Source organism: Neofelis nebulosa, chromosome 4, assembly GCF_028018385.1.
Source record: "Neofelis nebulosa isolate mNeoNeb1 chromosome 4, mNeoNeb1.pri, whole genome shotgun sequence".
Classification (NCBI taxonomy): domain Eukaryota; kingdom Metazoa; phylum Chordata; class Mammalia; order Carnivora; family Felidae; genus Neofelis; species Neofelis nebulosa.
In genome coordinates, this window is record NC_080785.1 from 139409119 (window position 1) to 139429708 (window position 20590).

At 38.3% G+C, this 20590-nt stretch overlaps 1 long non-coding RNA gene across 1 annotated transcript in view; it reads left to right on the forward strand.

Annotated features, from left to right (window-relative positions):
- Positions 1 to 20080, forward strand: part of LOC131509960 (uncharacterized) — a 189666-nt gene extending 169586 nt beyond the window's left edge. The window contains exons 4-5 of the long non-coding RNA XR_009260829.1: positions 10445 to 10542; positions 19956 to 20080. This is a non-coding gene — a long non-coding RNA (uncharacterized LOC131509960). The remainder of the gene's footprint in view (positions 1 to 10444; positions 10543 to 19955) is intronic.
- The last annotated feature ends 510 nt before the right edge of the window (positions 20081 to 20590 follow it).

The window sequence follows — 20590 nt, forward strand, 5'->3', positions numbered from 1 at the left end:
ACTAGTTCCATACAAAGAAATTTATTCTAAGGGAATATAAGTGCACATAAGTGCAAAGAGATGGATGTGCAAGAATGCTTATTGCAGCACTTGTTTATAAAATCACAGATTTCGAATCACAATTGCACACCTGTAGGCAATTGAGTAAATAACTGTGGGGATATTATCCAGGCACTAAAAATTGTAAAGAATATGCATTGAACTTCAAAGAACTTTCAAGCCGTATGATAGAATGAAAACAGAAGATTTGTTGATCAGTTTGTATGGGATAATCCCAAATTGTAAAACACTTATATTTTCTTTTTCCTTTTTTTTAAAATTTACATCCAAGTAGGTTAGCATATAGTGCAACTGCATTGAGATTCCTCAATGCTCTTTACCCATTTATCCCAACCCCCTTCCCACAATCCCTTCAGTAACCCTGTTTGTTCTCCATATTTAAGAGTCTCTTCTGTTTTGTCCCCAACTTGTTTTTATATTATTTTTGCTTCCATTCCCTTGTGTTCATCTGTTCTGTCTCTTAAAGTACTCATATGAGTGAAGTCATATGATATTTGTCCTTCCCTGACTAATTTCGCTTAGCATAATACTCTCTAGTTCTGTCACGTAGTTGCAAATGGTACGATTTCATTCTTTTTGATTGCGGAGTAACACTTTGTAACATTGTAACATTGCCGAGTAACATTGTAAATATATACCACATCTACTTTATCCATTCATCCATTGGTGGACATTTGAGCTCTTTCCATACTTTGGCTACTGTTGATAGTGCTGCTATAAACACGGGTGCGTGTGCCCCTTCGAAACAGCATACCTGTATCCCTTGGTAGTAGTGTAAGCAGGTTTTTTGAGGAACCTCCATACTGTTTTCCAGAGTGGCTGTACCAGGGGTTTGCATTCTCACCAGCAGTGCAAAAGAGATCCTCTTTCTCCCCATCCTCACCAACATCTGTTGTTGCCTGAGTTGTTAATGTTAGCCATTCTGACAGGTGTGAAGTGGTACCTCAGTGTGGATTTGATTTGTATTTCTCTGATGATGAGTGATGTTGACCACTTTTTCATGTGTCGGTTGGCCATCTGGATGTCTTCTTTGGAGAAGTGTCTATTCATGTCTTTTGCCCATGTCTTCACTGGATTATTTGTTTTTTCGGTGTTGAGTTTGATAAGTTCTTTATAGATTTTAGATACTAACCCTTTATCTGATATATCGTTTGCAAATATCTTCTCCTATTCCATCAGTTGCCTTTTAGTTTTGCTGATTGTTTCCTTCGCTGTGCAGAAGCTTTTTATTTTGATGAGATCCCAGTAATTCATTTTTGCTTTTGTTTCCCTTGCCTCCAGAGATGTGTTGAGTAAGAAGGTCAAAGAGGTTTTTGCCTGCTTTCTCCTCGAGGATTTTGATGGCTAACTTTCTTAATATTAGGTCTTTCACCCATTTTGAGTTTATTTTTGTGTATGGTGTAAGAAAGTGATCCAGGTTCATTTTTCTGCATGTAGCTGTCCAGTTTTCCCAGCACCACTTGCTGAAGAGACTGTCTTTATTCCATTGGATATTCTTTTCTGCTTTGTCAAAGATTAGTTGGTCATACATTTGAAAACACTTACATTTTCTATTTGTGTATTAACAGATTTGTTTTTAAAGTCCAGAGGGATATAAACAAAATCCCTAAAACAATTTTATGTGGATATTTTGTCTAAGTTAGATATTTTATTCATCTTTATTTTCTCCTTTTTTCTATCATAATCATGCATCATTTTATAAAATAACATAAAATAATATTTAAAGTATAAATACAATAATAATACAGAAAACAAACTTATGCTCTTAAGCAGATAGACCCCACTCTATCTGTTTTTCTGGAATCATTGGTAGCTTATCTAAATGATCTCAGGGCTTCAGTGGAAGTTTCAGTCTTCATCAGAGAGCAAAGGAGACCTTTATCTTAATAGCAGGCAATATCAATCCATAGATTGTGTCAATTACATCATTTTACATTCTTGAAATTCTGTAGATTCTATAGCAGGTGATGCAAAATGTGATGAGTTGGGAAATGGTCACCAAATAATTTAGATGGGATATTAGGTCTGGGAAGGGTTTTGAAGGATGATAGGAGAACCAAAAGACTTTTGATTGAGTAGAAAACTGGAAACCACAGAAAATAAAATATGGAAGGACCTGAAGATGGGCACTGTTTCAAATGGATTATTTTCATCTCATTCTTACCATGACTGGATGAACTAGACACTGTTATACCAATTTTATTATTTGTTTATTTTTAATGTTTATTTAATTTAATTTTTTAATGTTTATTTATTTAATTTTGAGAGAGAGAGAGCAAGCAAAGGAGGGGCAGAAACAGAAGGAGACAGAATCCCAAACAGGCTCCTCGCATTAGTGCAGACCCCAACGTGGGGCTCAAACTGATGAAACCTGAGAGCATAACCCTAGCTGAAATCAAGAGTCAGAAGCTCTTGATTTTAGGTGTCCCTCTGTTATACCAATTTTATAGATTAAAAACCGAAGCCCAGATTCTATAACTTTCCAAAGATTACCCAGTAAGCAGTGGAACTTGCATATAAGATAAACAGGTAGAAATGACGAAAAACAGATTTCAGCTCAGCATAGGGAAGAACAAATATGAAATACTTGTATGTAGTGAGCTCCAGACGTTTGGAGGCAAGCAAGTACAGCTCAGATATCTATTAAGCAATGATTCAGAGGAGACACTACCACTGCTCTTGGTTATACTATTGGAACATAGAGTCCCTTACAATCCTGAGAATTCTGTCATTTGGCCTTCTTGCCAAAAATGAAATTAGATCTCTTCCTAACATCCAGACAAAAAGAGTTCAGAAACTCCCTTAGGGGCCTGAGATTCTAAGAATTGACAAAAGAACATTTTCTACATGTTTCCCCTTTAGTCCTGCTACTATAATGCCCTTTCTTTCTTTTCTTTCTTTCTTTCTTTCTTTCTTTCTTTCTTTCTTTCTTTCTTTCTTTCTTTCTTTCTTTCTTTTTCTTTCTTTCTTTCTTTCCTTTTTACTCTCCTTATTGTCCCTTGTCCAAATTGTCTTATTCTATATCTGCTTCCCTTCCTTCCCTCCCACTGTTCTGTCTGATGCTCTATAAGAGACACATCGTAGGCTGACTCCATTTTCCCTTTTCAGTACTCTTTTTAGATACTTTCAATCAATATGCAGCAGCAAAGATGCAGGAAGCAGCACACAATGGGAGAAATAATGTCATAAAATACTGCTAGAACAGCATTCAGAGCTCTTTTGTTCACAGAACTCAAAGCCACATTCTGTTATTTTATCTCAGCCAGTGTCCTGGAAGTCATTCTGCATTAGAGCAGGAATAGTGATCAAGGCCTGCTATGATCTTACAGTTAAAAAAAAAGGCAAAAGATAACTGGGAGAAATAAGGATGCACAGTGACACACAACCTTCTCTCATATCTTCTCTATTGAAACAAGAGTTTAGGGTGGTTCTGGCTCCATTCACCCATTCATTCATTTCTTCCTCATGTCTCAACTGACCATCTTTCATCCACGTAACAGATTCCAAGTAAGAGTTGGAAGAACAAAGCTGAACAGAGAGGTTGTAGGAGTAAAATGGTCCCTAGCAATAAATTAATGGATAAATTTATTTAACATATATAAATTTATTTATCCACTTATTTAATGGATAAGTAAATCTCACAAGAAAAATTGACATTTGTGAAATAGTCATAATATGAATTAATTCAATCTTTTAACTCTGCGAGGAAAGTCACACAGCCCAGAAGTGGAAGGTCCCTGAGTAGATGAAATGAATGAGAATGTATCTCTACACTTTAGGGAAATTAATTTTTTTCCGCCACTTCCAAGAGATAAATTCCAACAATAATTCTCCATGTTTGGTGCCTTCAGAGAGCAGAAAGGCAAGAAGAAAAATAAAGACAGGACGAGAGTCAAAGAAAAAGAGGAAAGAGCATGAATGAATCATTCCTCATTCTTCTTTTGTTCACCCTCTCCAACACATGCAGGTACATACGTATACCTGGCATCCATTGTGATCATGACCTCTCCCATTCATGACACCTTTTTCCCTCTTACTGGAATATCTTCCCCGATACTCCTATGCCCCGTTAATGGAGGCAAATCTGAATTAAAGCTCTGATTTTCATCAAATCTGTATTTAGATTACTCCTGATTGTTTTAATTCATGGTGACACAATTTTTCTGAGCCAGTATTCTAATAGATTCTATTAAATTCTGCCATTGCAATGACCTTGAAGTTATACACAAACCCAGTTTGTTTCAACAACCCAATCTTAATAACCTAGAAAATAGAAAACTTGGTTTCCATGTCTTCAATTATTTCCTGTTTTGTAGCACTTCTGGGCACAGAAATTAAAAAAAAAAACACTTCTTCATTGAAAGATATAATTGATAACAGTTGGAAAAAACAGAAAGTAGAATCCAAGTGGAAGCCATGTGGCAGCTCAATAGAGTTGGCCAAGACATGACATTCTTATAGGATAGTTTCAGGCTTGTTCAATCAAAGCCATCTCCAGGACATTCTTGATTTGACGGATAGAGCTTCCAATCTAGAGGAAGCTTGACAGACAGCAGGAATGGGAAACAACCCAAGTCACTGTTGATATCATCACTGAGCTCTGTCAGATACAGCCTATTAAGCTGTAATGGGGACCACAGGCTTAGCCAAAGAAGGAACAGCCAAGTCACATGGAGAAGAAATCACTTTATAGCTGATAACATTTCTCACCAGTTTTGTATTTGTTTTTAAATAACCCAGAGAATTCCACCCTTGGAGGAGTTTGTATATAGGAGTGTGGAAGAAAATATTGATGGCCTAGTCCATAGAAAGTGCTGAATTGGATAATAGCTTACAAATATCGAAAGATATTTTTCTCAATTTTTGTGATAATCACAATGTAACAGCTACTTATAAGGCACATTCTTCAGCTCAATTTGCATTATTAACATTCTCCCCATAACTTTATTAAATTTAGACAAACCACAAAACAATAAATCAAGCCCTGGTTTTTAGTGTTTGGCAGTTCATGGTGTACATACTCCCAAGATGTCTTGTTTCAAGCGACATCACTGAAGGTAGAGTTTGAGAAGAGATACACCGTAACATGGAAAGACAATAGATGGAATGCAGTCAAGTAATTAGGAAACTACTTTCTGAGTACTCACAAAGTTACCTTTGTGTTCAACACAATTCATTTAATTGTAAATTTATGTGTTTTATATTTTAATCAGAGCTGCGTTTCGCAACCAGCTCGAAAAACTCCTGAAAATTAACTTCGTAGCTCTTGCCAGCTAGGACAAGCTGACTTCGGCACAACTATCCCCTCTTGTACTACTTCTGTCTCATTACGTTGAGATCATTTCCATCATAGTGCTCATCCAAATCTAGTATTAGAGTATCTACTGTATACTTTATTGTCTGTTTCCCATACAGCTATGGAAGAGACCCTCATGAGAGTAGTAACCTTGCCATTTTTCACTGTGTTGTACCCCCAGCACCTGCAGCAGTGCTGGCACCATGGTCCAAGCTCAATAGATACCTACCGGAGGCTGAATGAATTCAGAATAGAAAATACCTGCCAATTAATGTGTAAAAGAAAAGTAAATTATGGGGAGCATGGGGGGCTCAGTCGGTTGAGTGTCCTACTTGGTTCATGGGTTCGAGCCCCGCATCAGGCTCTGTGCTGACAACTGAGAGCCTGGAACCTGCTTCAGATTCTGTGTCTCCCTCTCTCACTGCCCCTCCCCCACTCATTCCCTCTCTCTGTCTCTCTCTCTCTGTCTCTCAAAAATAAATAAACATTAACATTTTTTTAAAGAAAAAAACTAATAGAACCTGGTCTAAGGCAATCATAAGTATTTCAAGTGAAGAAATTCATGAGACCAATACATATATAAGATAATCAACCTCAGTTGAAATTAAGAAAATGTCTTTATTACAATTATTTTTCACCCTGTTCCTACCCTGCCTGCATCTGGGGACTGTTTCTCACCACACCTCTCCATTTGAAGACAAAGCTAATTTTGGAAGTATGACCCTCAAATGTAGGTGTCCATTAAGAGAATCTGACTTGGGAAGCCTGTGACTGTATTCTTTAATAAGTACTGTAGATGACTCTGATCCTGGCAATTCAAGGATTTCTCTTTGAGAAGCACATTTAACTAGTATAGTGTTCTTAACCCTGGCTGAGCACATGCATTAACTCCGGCAGACTAGGGAAAAGGGGGACCTGGGAAGGTAATTTTTATTTTTATTTCTTTAACGTTTATTTATTATCGAGAGACAGAGAGAGAGCATGAGCAGGGGAGTGGCAGAGAGAGGAAGAGACACACAATCTGAAGCAGGCTTCGAGCTCTGAGCGGTCAGCACAGAGCCCGACGTGGGTCTCGAACTCATGAACCGTGAGATCATGACCTAAGCCAAAGTCAGACGCTTAACCGACTGAGCCACCCAGGCGCCCTGACCTGGAAAGGTATTAACAATAGAGACGTGTGACTGCTGTTGCTTCTCCTTATGTAGATTAATTAAAGCTTTTTTTCTGGAGCTTTTTAAGGATTAATTCTTTTGACGTGATTCTTGGCGGCCCAGTGAAACCTAAGGTCTAACATATAGCCAGCCTAACATTTAAGAGAACAGTCTTAGTTAGCAACACTTTGTTTTATCTCCACAAGCATAAGTTACTTAACTGAAGATTGAGTTTATTGAGCTGGAAAATTATAAAAACTTGCATCTTAAAAATATATTTAAGGGCACCTGGCTGGCTCAGTCAGTACAACATATGCACCTCTTGATCTCAGGGTGGTGAGTTCAAGCTACACATTGGGCGTAGAGTCTACTTAACATATATTATATGATCTGATCTTTTCTACTGTCTCTTTCAAAATACATTTACACATTTAACAGACAAAAACATCTTTGGCTTTGTGCAGATAGCTGACTGTGGTTATTGTAAGCATGGACTGTCTGCCAGCCGTGTGACTTTGAACAGATTCTCTAACCTCTCATGCCTCAGTTTCCCCACAGGGGTTATTGTGAGGATTAAGTGACTCTATACATGTGAAGTCCTTAGAACAATACCTGGAAGGTCATGAGTCCTCTGTTAGTGTTGCTGTTACATTATTAACCATCAGGATAGCTGTAGTTCCAGAAATGTGTACCCTTAGAGGAGAGGAAAAGGCCAATACCGAAGAATAAAAACCAGCTGATGATTTTAAAAATCGCACCCATCCATATCAGCATCTGTACTAGCTAGCCGTTGCTAGCTTGATAATAACTGCAATTTAGCCTTTACATAAATCACATGATGTGTTGCATCAGTTCTCAGCACCTCTGCAAAATAATAACATCCTCTTCAAGACTTCGAGTCAGACGAACCTCAGGTGATTTTTTATTATTCTGGAACCAGTCGAGAAAACTTCAAGGGGCAGCCAGCACCATCTTTCAAATGACTTCTCAGAAATAGAGGAAATTATACCAGTTTCACTTCGAATCATTCACCAGGGAAGTGAAGCAAATTCTAAAAGGGAGCTAGGTCACCGGGAGAAAAATTCTAAAGGCCATTGACATGACACTGCTATCATGATCCCAGAGACAGCTGACCAAATTGTTCCATATCCCCCCTACCCCCCAAGCTGTGAGGTTTTTGATAATTCAGTTTACATAGTAAAATAGCAATGTGTTTTATTCTAAATAATATTATTTATTAGGTTTTGTTGTTTATAAAAATGAGACCATATTGTATTTCTGCCACTTGGGTTTTTTTTTTTTACCCAGAATTATATATATATATATATTTTTTTAATATATGAAATTTACTGTCAAATTGGTTTCCATACAACACCCAGTGCTCATCCCAAAAGGTGCCCTCCTCAATACCCATCACCCACCCTGCCCTCCCTCCCACCCCCCATCAACCCTCAGTTTGTTCTCAGTTTTTAACAGTCTCTTATGCTTTGGCTCTCTCCCACTCTAACCTCTTTTTTTTTTTTTTTCCTTCCCCTCCCCCATGGGTTTCTGTTACATTTCTCAGGATCCACATAAGAGTGAAACCATATGGTATCTGTCTTTCCCAGAATTATATTTTTGAGATTCATCCTTGTTGATTCATATATCTGTAGTTTATTTCATTCATGCCTAATTTGTTTTGGTATGAATTGGCTGAAACTTGTTGGTTATTTTATTTTTGGTGGACATTTGGGGTTTGCCTACTTCTTTGTTATTACAAGCAATAGTAGTATAATCTTTCTTGTATATACACATAGATTAAAATTGTAAAGAAAGCAAGAGAATGATAAACACAAGATTTAGGAAAGTGGTTCCTCTCAGAGGTGAGAAAAGGGAATGCGCATTAGAGGGAGGGTTGCAGGACCATCAAAAGTTATGATAATCTACTTTCTAAGGTGGGCATGTAAATAGAGTTCGTGTGTGTGTGTGTGTGTGTGTGTGTATACATATACATATATATATATATACACATATATATATGTGTATATATATATATATATATATATACACATACAGATGCATTATGTATATGCATATATACATAGAAGATTCTCATGAATATAAGTTTGGGCACCATTCTAGAGGGTTTCTATCAACTATTGCACTATTGGAAATTAATTTCCTTTTATGGTGTATGGGGATATTAGCTCAGGTTTTCTTTTATCCGAAGAAAGAAATAAGCAAGCCAGTGTGAACTCCCAGAGGCCCTCCTTTCCTCCATTTTTTCTGTTTTCTTTCTCTATTCTCTCTCAAGAATACCATCATATTCCTCTCATTCCTTTGTTTCGGGATTGTATCAGTACAGCCCATTTCTCCCTCTGTGGGCATCCTGAGAAAAAACACAGCAATAGCACAAATGATTAAGAGAAAAAACCTTAGGTTGCTTAGGAAAAGGTCTTCTGAGCCTTTGAGAGAGCAAGGAATGACATCTCGGCCAACTACTCCTTTCTCAGGTTCCTTTGGGTGCATTTATCCAGAGTTCTAGCTGTTGCCATGCCCAGAATATCTTGGTCGGTCAAGAACATTCTAAGTCTAGCCAGACTGCCCACAGAAGAGGTTTGTATTTTTTGTTTTTTGTTTTCTTTTTCACTACCTCTGAGCCTCATGGGTGGCACAGCTCCAGCTGTAATGGTGCCTACATCAAGCCCCTGCAGGCAGAGATAAATGGACTCGGCCACCTGCTTCGTAACTGAGTCAGTTGCAGAAGACAAACTTCAGAGCAAGAATACATACCTTACTTGGACTTACTTGGTCAGAGTTTTCTCTCTCCAAGTCATATCCTCTGACCAACCCCGGTATTTCTATCTGGTTTCCAGATGAAAAAAGTTGAGGTGTAAAAAGGGTAAGAAACTTATCCATGGTCATTATAAATGAAAATGATAGATCATTTAAAATACCAGTGAATTCAACATCAAACGTCATTACAAATCAGAACCACAATGAGATACCACCTCACCCTGGTCAGAGTGGCTAAAATTAACAACTCAGGGGGAAAAAAAACGATGTTGGCAAGGATGTGGAGAAAGGGAAACCCTCTTGTACTGTTGGTGGGAATGCAAACTGGTGAAGCCACTCTGAAAAACAGTATGGAGGTTCCTCAAAAAGTTAGAAATAGAATTACCCTACGGCCCAGCAATTGCACTACTAGGAATCTATCCAAAGGATATAAAAATACTGATTTGAAGGGGGCACATGCACCCTAATATTTATTGCAGCACTATCAACAATAGTCAAATTAAGGAAAGGTCCCAAATGTCCATCAACTGATGATTGGATTAAGAAGATGCTCACGTACACACACACACACACACACACACACACACACACACACACACACTAGAATACTACTCAGCAATGAAAAATAATGAAATTTTGCCATTTGCAACAATGTGGATAGAACTGGAGGGTATTATGCTAAGCAAAATAATTCAAAGAAAGACAGATATCACAGAAATTACATGATTTCACTCATATGTGGAATTTGAGAAACTTAACAGATGAACATAGGGAAAGGGAAGGAAAAATAAGATAAAAACAGAGAGGGAGGCAAACCATAAGAGATTCTTAAATACAGAGAACAAATGGGCGTGGGGGAAATGGGTGATGGGCATTGAGGCACTTGTTGGGATGGGCACCGGGTGTTGTATGTAAGAGATGAATCACTGGATTCTACTCCTCAAGTTAAGACTACACTGTTTGTTAACTAACTTGAGAATTAAAAAAAAAAAAAAATACCGGTGAGTTAACACAAGGAGTTTAGTACCTGGAAATGTGAGCCAGAGAATGAAAATGAAAGAAACATCTAATCTGGCCCCTTTATTAAATTAATTAAATAGTTAATTTTTCTTTTTTTAATTGACATATAGTTGACATGCATTGTTTGTTACATTTCTTTCAGGTATACAGCATGTGATTCAACAATTCTATATGTTATGCTACTCTCACCACAAGTGACATCTCTTTTTTTAAAGATGTGGAAACTGCAGTCTAAACAGGGTAAGAATATTGTCCAAGATCACATAAAGATGGGAACTCTAGTCTGAATAGCCATCACTTTTTTTTCCACTGGACCACTGACTCTCAAAGCTGGTTGCATATTAAAATTACCAGAGGGAGCTTAAATCAAAACAGACAAAAATATAAGGACACAGATTCTCAGGACCAAGTTTGAAGCGAGGTCTGGGATTGTTTTTGTTTGTTTGTTTCTGTTTTTGTTTTTTTGAAAGCTACCTGGGTGAACCTAACATGAAGCCTAGTCTGGGAACCACTGAACAATATTCATTCTCAAATGAATCACTCAGAGCTAAGTCCTACCCTCAGAGTTTCTAATTCAATACATTTGGGATGGGGCCCAAGAATTTACATTTCCAACGGGTTACCAAGTGATGTTGATGCAGCTGGTCTTGGAACAACACTTTGAGAACCACACACTGGGTGGGGATGTAATTGTTGGGAAAGTTGGTCTCAGGTGCAGGGTCTTTCAACCCCCATCAGGCTGCATAAGAGTGGACCTTGGGCCTGGAACACGAGGAGGTAAAGTGCCACACAGCCTGTGTCTCGCTTAGCAGTGTGTGGGCGAATGTCTTTCCTTCTTGGAGGCTCAATCAGTGCTCTGTTGTCTCTGTTTAAAGAATGTGCATCTCACTGGGTGTTGTATGGAAACCAATTTGACAATAAACTTCATATATTGAAAAAAAAAAAGAATGTGCATCTCATGGCATCTGTCCAACCCCACTACTGAAGCGGCTCTTGCTCTGTCTCTTCTCCATGTGAATAGAGCCTTGTTTCATCCAGGGCTTGACTGCATTGTATTTTCCTTGGTGACTCTGATAGCAAGATGCAATGAGCAGAAGTGTTTAGAGTCCTCCCTGGGATGGGTAACAAGTATGCCCTTGGGGTTGATAACCAGTGCATGGTATGCTGCTAGTAATGGTACCTAATGGTTAAGAGTGCCTGGATTAAAAATCCAAATTATGCTACTTACTAGCTGGTAGGAGGTGGATAAATTACTTCTCCTGTAGAGCGATGATTATCAACTAGGTTGGGGTGTGGGATTTATTCTCCTTCACATGTACTGGGAGATGTTTGGTAGTATCTGGAGACATTTTTGGTTTTCACAACTGACAGCTTGTTTCGATGGCATCTAGTGAGTAGAGTCCAGGGAGGCTACTAAACATCCCACAATGACCAGAATACACTCCCCCCCGCCCACCAAAGAATTATCCAGCTCAAAATGTCAATAGTACCAGGGTTGAGAAACCCTGCTGTATATATCTTTAGTTTCCTCATCTGTGAAATGAAGATTATGAAGTATATGCCTAATAAAGTTAGTGTGAAGATGAAATAAAATATGGCGTTTAAAGAAATTGGCATGGTACCTAGCATAAAGAAATCGCCACCCCTCACGCCTTGCCACTGGATGTAACAGCTTATTAAGAACCAGGCAATTACCTAAATGCTTTACATATATTAACTCATTCAATAATTTTAGTAACAAATTAGGAGAAAGGTATTATTGTTATTCCCATCTTGTAGATGAGAAGGCTGAGAACCAAAGGAGGCTATTAATGTGCCCACAGCTAATAGGTGGTAAAGCCTTGGACCCAGGAGTGAAACTCCAGGTTATGATCGGTCACAAAACCAGATGGCCTTCAGTAATAAGTCACTGGCCAAACCAAATGATGGCTAAGTTGGCCTTTTGTTGAAGCACATCTCAGCTTTCCTAATGCGTTAGGCATCTTTCTGTCAGAAAATAGAGCAGCTCCAATGTTGTGTAAATTTCCCTGTAATACTAACACTGGAGAAATTTAACAATATGGTAAGTTGTTGTGTCACCAGCCCATAGGCCTTTAGGTCAGAGACATGATTCAGTCGATCAGATGTCTCCAGCAGCTGACACAAAGCAGGTACCTGCATAAATGTTTGTTGACTGAATCGATGTTTGCTGAGTTCAGGTAGAGAAACACTCAAAGGTCTAGCTCCTACAGTATTTTGCTTGTTTGTGGTCAGAAGGCAACATCTGCCACCCAGATCCCTAGACTTTTCCCAGATGTTTGGCGGATACTTATCTGGAGTTGGTTGGCTTCACTGTGAGTAAACATGTGCTCGGGCTTCTTTTGTGCTGAGTAATGGTTTCATAGGATCTAATTTCACAGATAAAATGCAATATTGATCATTCTATTTTGGTATTTGGTACAGAGATATTGGAGCAAGAATTGGCGAAATGCAATTCCAGGGAGAAATAATTCAGTTTCCCATGGAAATATTCTGTTTCTAAATTTGCTCCTGAAGGCAACATAGGGAGATCAAATGTGTGAGTCAGGCAAGATTGTAACACGATTAGCTCTAAACTATTTAAATGACAAATACGGTTATAAAGACAGGGTTAAATCTGGGACACTCACTCTTTCAGGGGAGACTTTAGATGTGTGCCAGCCTCATGACAGAGCCAGGCAGATGGTAATTAATAGCATTTTCCCATAAGGTGGGAGTACAATGAAAAAGATTTATAAGTGCTTACCTTTTTACCCACAGAGAGGTGGTAAGTAAAAATAACATTAGTCTAATATTTCAAAAAGATGAAAAGAAGTATATTTTCAGATGGCAGAAATGCCAAAATTTTATTTTAAGCATTGTTTTAAAATTTTTTTATTTATATTTATTTATTTATTTATTTTAAATTTCAAACATCTGAAGTTTATTTTTTCTTTTAATATGAAATTTATTGTCAAATTGGTTTCCATACAACACCCAGTGCTCATCCCAACAGGTGCCCTCCTCAATACCCATCACCCACCCTCCCCTCCCTCCCTCCCCCCATCAACCCTCAGTTCGTTCTCAGTTTTTAAGAGTCTCTTATGGTTTGGCTCCCTCCCCCTCTCATTTTTTTTTCTCCCTCCCCTCCCCCATGGTATTCTGTTAAGTTTCTTAGGATCCACATAAGAGTGAAAACATACAGTATCTGTCTTTCTTTGTATGACTTATTTCACTTAGCATAACACTCTCCAGTTCCTTCCACGTTGCTACAAAAGGCCATATTTCATTCTTTCTCATTGCCATGTGTATATAAACAATTTATCCACTCATCAGTTGATGGACACAATTTTTTTAAAATATATTATCCATTTTCCCTACCATCTTATAAAAAGCGCACAGCATTTTTATGCTGCTTTGGGGTTTAAATGATGGTAATTAGTTACAAGACTGTGTATAACAAAATAATGATCTCCAGTGTAACTCTCTTCTTCCTCCCCCTGCCCCCAAACTTGAACTGAATGGTTCCAGCCTGTTCTTCTTTGAGTTCATCTATCTTTGCTGTTCTTCACAGTCACTTTTTCTGATGCTTATGGTCTTATTTCTTGTAGTCTTGCCTTCTATTCTGTCCTTCTTGCTTCTTCCCTCAGTTGAAGTCTGGGAAGCTAGGTGACTAAGCTTGTTAGAATGGTTTTGAACGTATGAATAAGCAGTTTCTGAATGAAATAGTGGAGGCTTCTCCTCTAAGGGAAATAATTACATCATCTTGATGACTCCTACTTTCACTCTTAAGAGCTCTTAGGCCCTAGGATAATGTGATCAAATCAACATTCAATTAGTGTGGTTTTACTGTATTTTGTAAATAAAATCAATTTTACCATCTACCCTTAGAAGAATAAAATATCTAGGTCAAATTAATTATGCATCTGAATTTTACATTTGGCATCAAATTATAACCACAGAATAAGGCTGATGTTCTTATCCCATGTTTTCAAATAATAAAATGACTGCTCAAATGGTTTACTGATTTTCCAAGAGCAAGCAAAGAGTTAGACTCAAACTTGGCTGTGTAGATCACTAAAACTGAGGCCTCATCCCAGATGAATTATATCAGAATCTCTAAACAGTTTAGTCTAAGCATCAGCATTTTTTAAAAACTGAACAGGTGCCATTTGCAATAGCATCAACATGTACCAAATAGCAAAGAAGAAATCTAACAAAAGATGTGCAAGACTATTTACTACTGAAAACTATAAAATGCTGTAAAAGAAGACTTAGGTAAATATATCATGTACATGAGTGGGAAGAAGACAATATTCTAAAGTTGTCAATTCTAAACCAATCAATTCAATGCAATCCGAATCAAAACCCCAGCAGGTTTGTTTTGGTGGAAACCAACGAATTAATGCTAACAAGTCACATGTAACCAAGAGTATCTTTTTTTTTAAGTTTTATTTTTATTATTTACTTTTGAGAGAGAGACAGAGTGTGAGCAGGGAAGGGGCAGAGAGAGAGATGGAGACACAGAAACCAAAGAAAGCTCCAGGCTCTGGGCTGTTAGCACAGAGCCCGATGTGGGGCTCAAACCCATAAACCGTGAGATCATGACCTTAGCCGAAGTCAGATGCTCGCCTGACTGAGCTACCAAGGTCCTCAAGAGTGTCTTAAAGAAGAATAAACCTGTAGGACTTACACTCAGATAGCAAGACCTATTATGAACCTATAATAGTTAAGTCAGTGTGATATTGGTGCAAGGATACACAAATAGAAAGATGGAACAGGAAAAAGAGTCCAGAAACAGACCCAGACATATATAGTCACCTCATTTATGACAAAGAAAGACTGTTATGATTGGGAAAGGTAAATTAAGCTGGGTCAACTGGACACCCAAATAGAAAATTTATATATATATATATATATATATATATATATATATATATATATACATATATATATATATATATATATATCTTGACTCTAACCTCATGCTGTATGCAAATGCTAATCCCAAGTGGACTGCATAGCTAAATAAAGAAAATAGAATAGTAAAACTTCCAGAAGAAAAAAGTAACAAAATATATTTATGTACATAGAACAAGTAAAAATTTCATGAACTGACACTAAAAACACTATAAATAAAAATCTGATAAATCAGTCTTTATTAAAATTAAGAACTTCTGTCCATCAAAACACAACATTAAGAAATGTTAAAAGAAGGCCCTATAGTGGGGGAAGATATTTACAAAACACAAATCCAACAGAGCTTCATATCCAGAATGTATTAAGAACTCCCACAAACCCAACAGAATAAGACAAAATTCAATAGCAAATTGGGCATAAGACTAGAGTAGTAACTTTAAAACAGCAGTTATATGAATGACCAATAAGTATAGGAAAAAGTACTCTATTAATTATCAGGGAAATGCACCTTAAAACCACAAAGCAATATGATTACATACCCATTAAAATGGTGGAAATGACAGACACTCCATACCAAGTATAGAGGAAGATATGGAGGAACTAGAATTCTTGCACACTACAGGTGGGCATCTACTAAAGCTGAACATGCAAATGCCCTGTGACGTTTCCCAACAGAATTCCATTCCCAACAGAAATATATCTCAACTAAAACTTCCCTACATACACCAAAAGACATGTCCAAAAATGTTCACAGCAGCACTATTTAACATAGCTCAAAGCAGAAGAGGAACCAATTGTCCAGCAAGAGTGGAATAGATAAACTTTATATTCACACAAACGAACACTATAAACAGTGAGAATCAACGTACTAATCGTCCACATGGTATGGAGAAATCTCACACATAATGTTGAGTAAAAGAAGCCAGACACTAAAGAGTATATTCTGATTATTCTAATTATATGAATGTCAAAAATAGCCCAAACTCATCTATAGTGGGTTTGTTTTGTTTTGTTTTCACAATAAAGGATTTATTTTAATTGTTTCATCTATAGTGTTAGAAGTCTGTTTACCTTTTGTCAAGGGTAATGACATGCATTATGACTATGCTAAGGGGCATAGAAGGAGCTTCTGAGATGCTAATAGGGGTCTTTTTCTTGATGTGCATCCCTCAAGCTGTATGCTAATGATGTGGACACTTCTCTTTGTGCACGTAATATTCAGTAAAAATTAATACAAATACTAGTCTCTCTGTATGATTCTAGTACATAGCCAGAGTTGAAAACCACCTGTCTAGAGTTCATATTAGGTTTCCTCCGTCTCTTTCTTCCTTCCCTCCCCAGACCCACCTACCCAAGCCTTCCTTTCCCAACTCTCTAGCTGCAAAGTGTCAGGCACTCTGGGTACAAAAGATACAAATAGGAAGAAACCAGCATCCTTGCCTTCAAGAAGCTAAATGTTTTCTCATCTATTAACTTCAGCCTGCCACTTGACAATAAGATTCACTTATGTACATTTCAAGGTGAAGTTGTTAGTAATTACAGCTGCAACAAATATCCTCATGATCTTCCTGAATAATTACAGTGCTAGTGCACAGGACATGACCCTAGCATGGGCAGACTCAATTGCAAGAGATAGTAATTATGCAGGATTGTAGTGGGTACTATTTGACCCCAGGTTAACAGAGTATGTATCATAACAAACTGAGTTGCACCCACAAGATGTTTTCCTTGTAACTGGCATAGGGATCATTCCCGTGCCCAGTGGGATGGTCCCATTCCCAGTCAACACCACATGCTTTCCTAAGCATAAATTTTGATAATCCTCATTTTCTTGGTCTGTCTTTTGCAATCAGTGTGTGAAAATTAAACTCCCCACTCTTCTATTTCTTATTTCTTCTGCGTCTCACCACACTCTCACTTTGAAACAAACAAACAAACAAATAAACAAACAAGTAAAAAGCGATGTCTGCAGAATACAGACTTTGCATTTTCAGAATATTTCTCCATGAGCAAATCTTTGTCCTCAGGTTCTTCCAATAACCAAGGCACCAGCTGACATAGAAAGTCAAAGCCAGTCATCTTTATCTTTCACAGCACACTCTGTCTTTTAAGAACGTGGTCATTGATTATTTGATCATGGTCATTATGCCAAAGTTTGCCTTCATAAACAAACAAAAGATGACCTACCCTTGGCCTGGATCCTGCCTTTAGTTTACATTCTCTCTGACTGCTGTAACCAGAAAATCTAAGTAGTCAGGTGGAAAAGGGCCCTGAGAAGTTACCAATGACTTCTCCCTTGGGCACAAATTATTTTCTGCCTATACCTTCCCCCTAATCTAGATAAACCATCCTGATAAGAACACTTATAATGTTTCCAGGAAAGAAGTTCTTATTAGTTCACTGATTCCTATTTACCCATTCAGGTCCCAGACTATATGTTACTTTCCAAGGCGTGCCTTTACCCTTCCAGAATAGTTTAGGTATCCATATGAATAACTTTCACAGAATCATATAATTTTCTTTATAGCACTTAGTCTGCTCGAAACTAACCCATGTTTGTAATTATTTGTCTTATTCACTGATGTGTCTCCAGCAGCGTGCACAATGTCTGGCTCATAGTTAGATGCTCAGTAAATATTGTTGCATGAATGAGTCAATGAGTGAATGAATAAGAGCCTCCTGAAAAAAACCTATACTTTTTCCCCCAAGGTTAGAAGGGTTTTTTTTTTCTTCTCTGAGATTATTTTCACTTATTCTAAAATACATTATCTCTTGCTCTGTCCTCAGTAGAGATGAATGGCAAACAGGTGGGTAGCAGCTCCATGTCAGAGTCCTTTGTATAATCATAAATCATGACAAAGATACTTATTCTAAAGTTTTTATGTCTTGGTGATTTTCTCTGAAAAAGAGCTAGGTCATGATGTCCAACTCCAAAAGAGAAAAAAAAGGAAGAATATGGAGTAAAGTCATTTATATCCCCTTGGTTGACATTCACTTAGTACTTGTGACCCTGATGTGCTGAGATTTTTTTGAGATCTTGACTAAGACCTTCCAACTTTCTTTTTTTTTTTTTTCAACGTTTTTTTTAAAATTTATTTTTGGGACAGAGAGAGACAGAGCATGAACGGGGGAGGGGCAGAGAGAGAGGGAGACACAGAATCAGAAACAGGCTCCAGGCTCCGAGCCATCAGCCCAGAGCCTGACGCGGGGCTCGAACTCACGGACCGCGAGATCGTGACCTGGCTGAAGTCGGACGCTTAACCGACTGCGCCACCCAGGCGCCCCAAGACCTTCCAACTTTCTAATCTTGGGTCTCTTCTTCATAAATTTTGAAACTGGATGGGATCAAACACAGGGTACCCTACATGTATATATCTTTATACCTTTGTTCATTCATCCATTTAGCATATATTTTTAAGGGCGTAGAATGTGCTTTGTCTTGTGCTAGGCACTAGAGACCCAGCAGGGATGGAGAGAAACAGGATCCTGCTTTCAAGGTCCAGTCAGGACTAGAGAGAAAGGGGGGTTAGGGAAGTCTTTTGGGGATAGGGGTTGCCTAGATTAGTGATTTAGCACCTATCCTAATCAACTGAAGGGCTTCTTAAACACAGATTGCAGGAGCCCATCCACATTTTCTGATTGTCTAGGAGGACCCAGGATTCGTATTTTTAACAAGTTCCCAGGTGATGCTGATGCTGCTGATCGGGGGACCACACTTTTAGGGCCACAGACTTGGATGAAATGGAATATCAAGTTAGAACATAGTTAGACTTAATAAATATTTCCTGGACAGATAAATGAATGGATGGATCAATCAGCCAATCATTTGAACTCTGTCACTACCTTAATAGCATAAAACCCCAGTGAAGGGAGTTCTACAGAGATAGACTTTACAGTGGCTGATTTATTGCAGAGTAATGAAAGCCTCTGTCCCTTCTCTCCCTGTGGTCCCTAACATGACTCATCACTAACAAATGGTATGGCTGGAATTAATCAGTCTGCTTTTCCTATTTATGTCTTGCTCTATCTGGAGTTGCAATGGGCATTGGCTCCTCTGGAGCGTAATTTGGGCTGACTCATTTCCCAAGTCCCTGATAGAAAGGTCAGCATGGCTCCAGTTTACAGCTGAAGGCATATCAGGAGCTATCGATCATGAGTTGCACATCAGAGAGATTAGCCACCTTCGTTTGTGTTCCTTCTTGGCTGCCCTGCCAAGAATCCGGCAGGTCAGTTGAATTAAAGGTTAAAAACTCACATTGGTATATGTCCGTGGATGGAATATGCTGTCAGCAGCGTAGAAAACTGCGCTAGCCTAGTAGAGAGTGCATAAGCTTTGTTTGCATTCACACATGGGTGGGTGTAAGTCCTCATTCTGTCACCTAAGACTTAGATGAACAACACCCCTGATCCTCAGTTCCTTCGTCTCAGGCATAATGGTAATAATGAACTCATGAGAGTTTTGCACATAATGTGCATAACATGTTTAGCACAATACCAACCTCCTATTAACCATTCAATACATTTTAGCTAGCACTGTTATTCATTAGCTTCTCAAACTGTCTTCATCTGTTGATGCTTTTATACATTACTTCTTGTGAATAATAAACTTAGATTTGGCCTGTAACCTTCGATTGCCTTTAGACTGGGTCTAGAGGAAAAATTTCACTGCTTGGATTTTCAGTTCTGAGCCACAGAACAGGGTGATTCACATACCGCTAACTTTTTTTGCCACACAGTATAAAGATTTCTACTCTGGGCCAGGACATGTTCCCTGTTAAAAGTGCCAAGAACAAAAAGCTGTAAAAGACGATCCCCATCTTCCTTACAATCAACTGTAAAAGGCAAAGATACAATACTTCCAGTTTCCTTCCCCGTGCCCCCCCAGATCTTTTCCTGAATCTAGCAATATTCCCTAGGATATGAGCAACTAAATGAATAATGTGCCTTATCAGCCTGGGGGTCAAACACCCCTGGTTTCCAGTCCTGGCTCCACCACTAGAAGCTGGGTGATCTTGGAAAAGCTACTTCAAGCTCTGTCTGTCTCTGTTTTTTTATTATTCTTAAAGTAATAACATTACTGGTAATTATTGTGAGGGTTAAATTAATCTACTTTCGAGGACTTGAAAAATACTATGTGCTACATAAATGTCAGGTATGTGAACTCTTAGCATCTTATCCTGTTATGTGACCCTCATTTTAATATTTCTGGATTTGCTGAAGGAGTCCATGCCCTTCAGGATTGGAATGGTTTCAATTATATCCCCTTTCAACCTCCTCTTTTTAATATCAAAGCTCTAATCCTTTTAGAGAGCCTCCCTTTGAATGTGATACTCGCCTGGTGATTTCTCGGAGAGCTGCGTCTTCAGTTAAG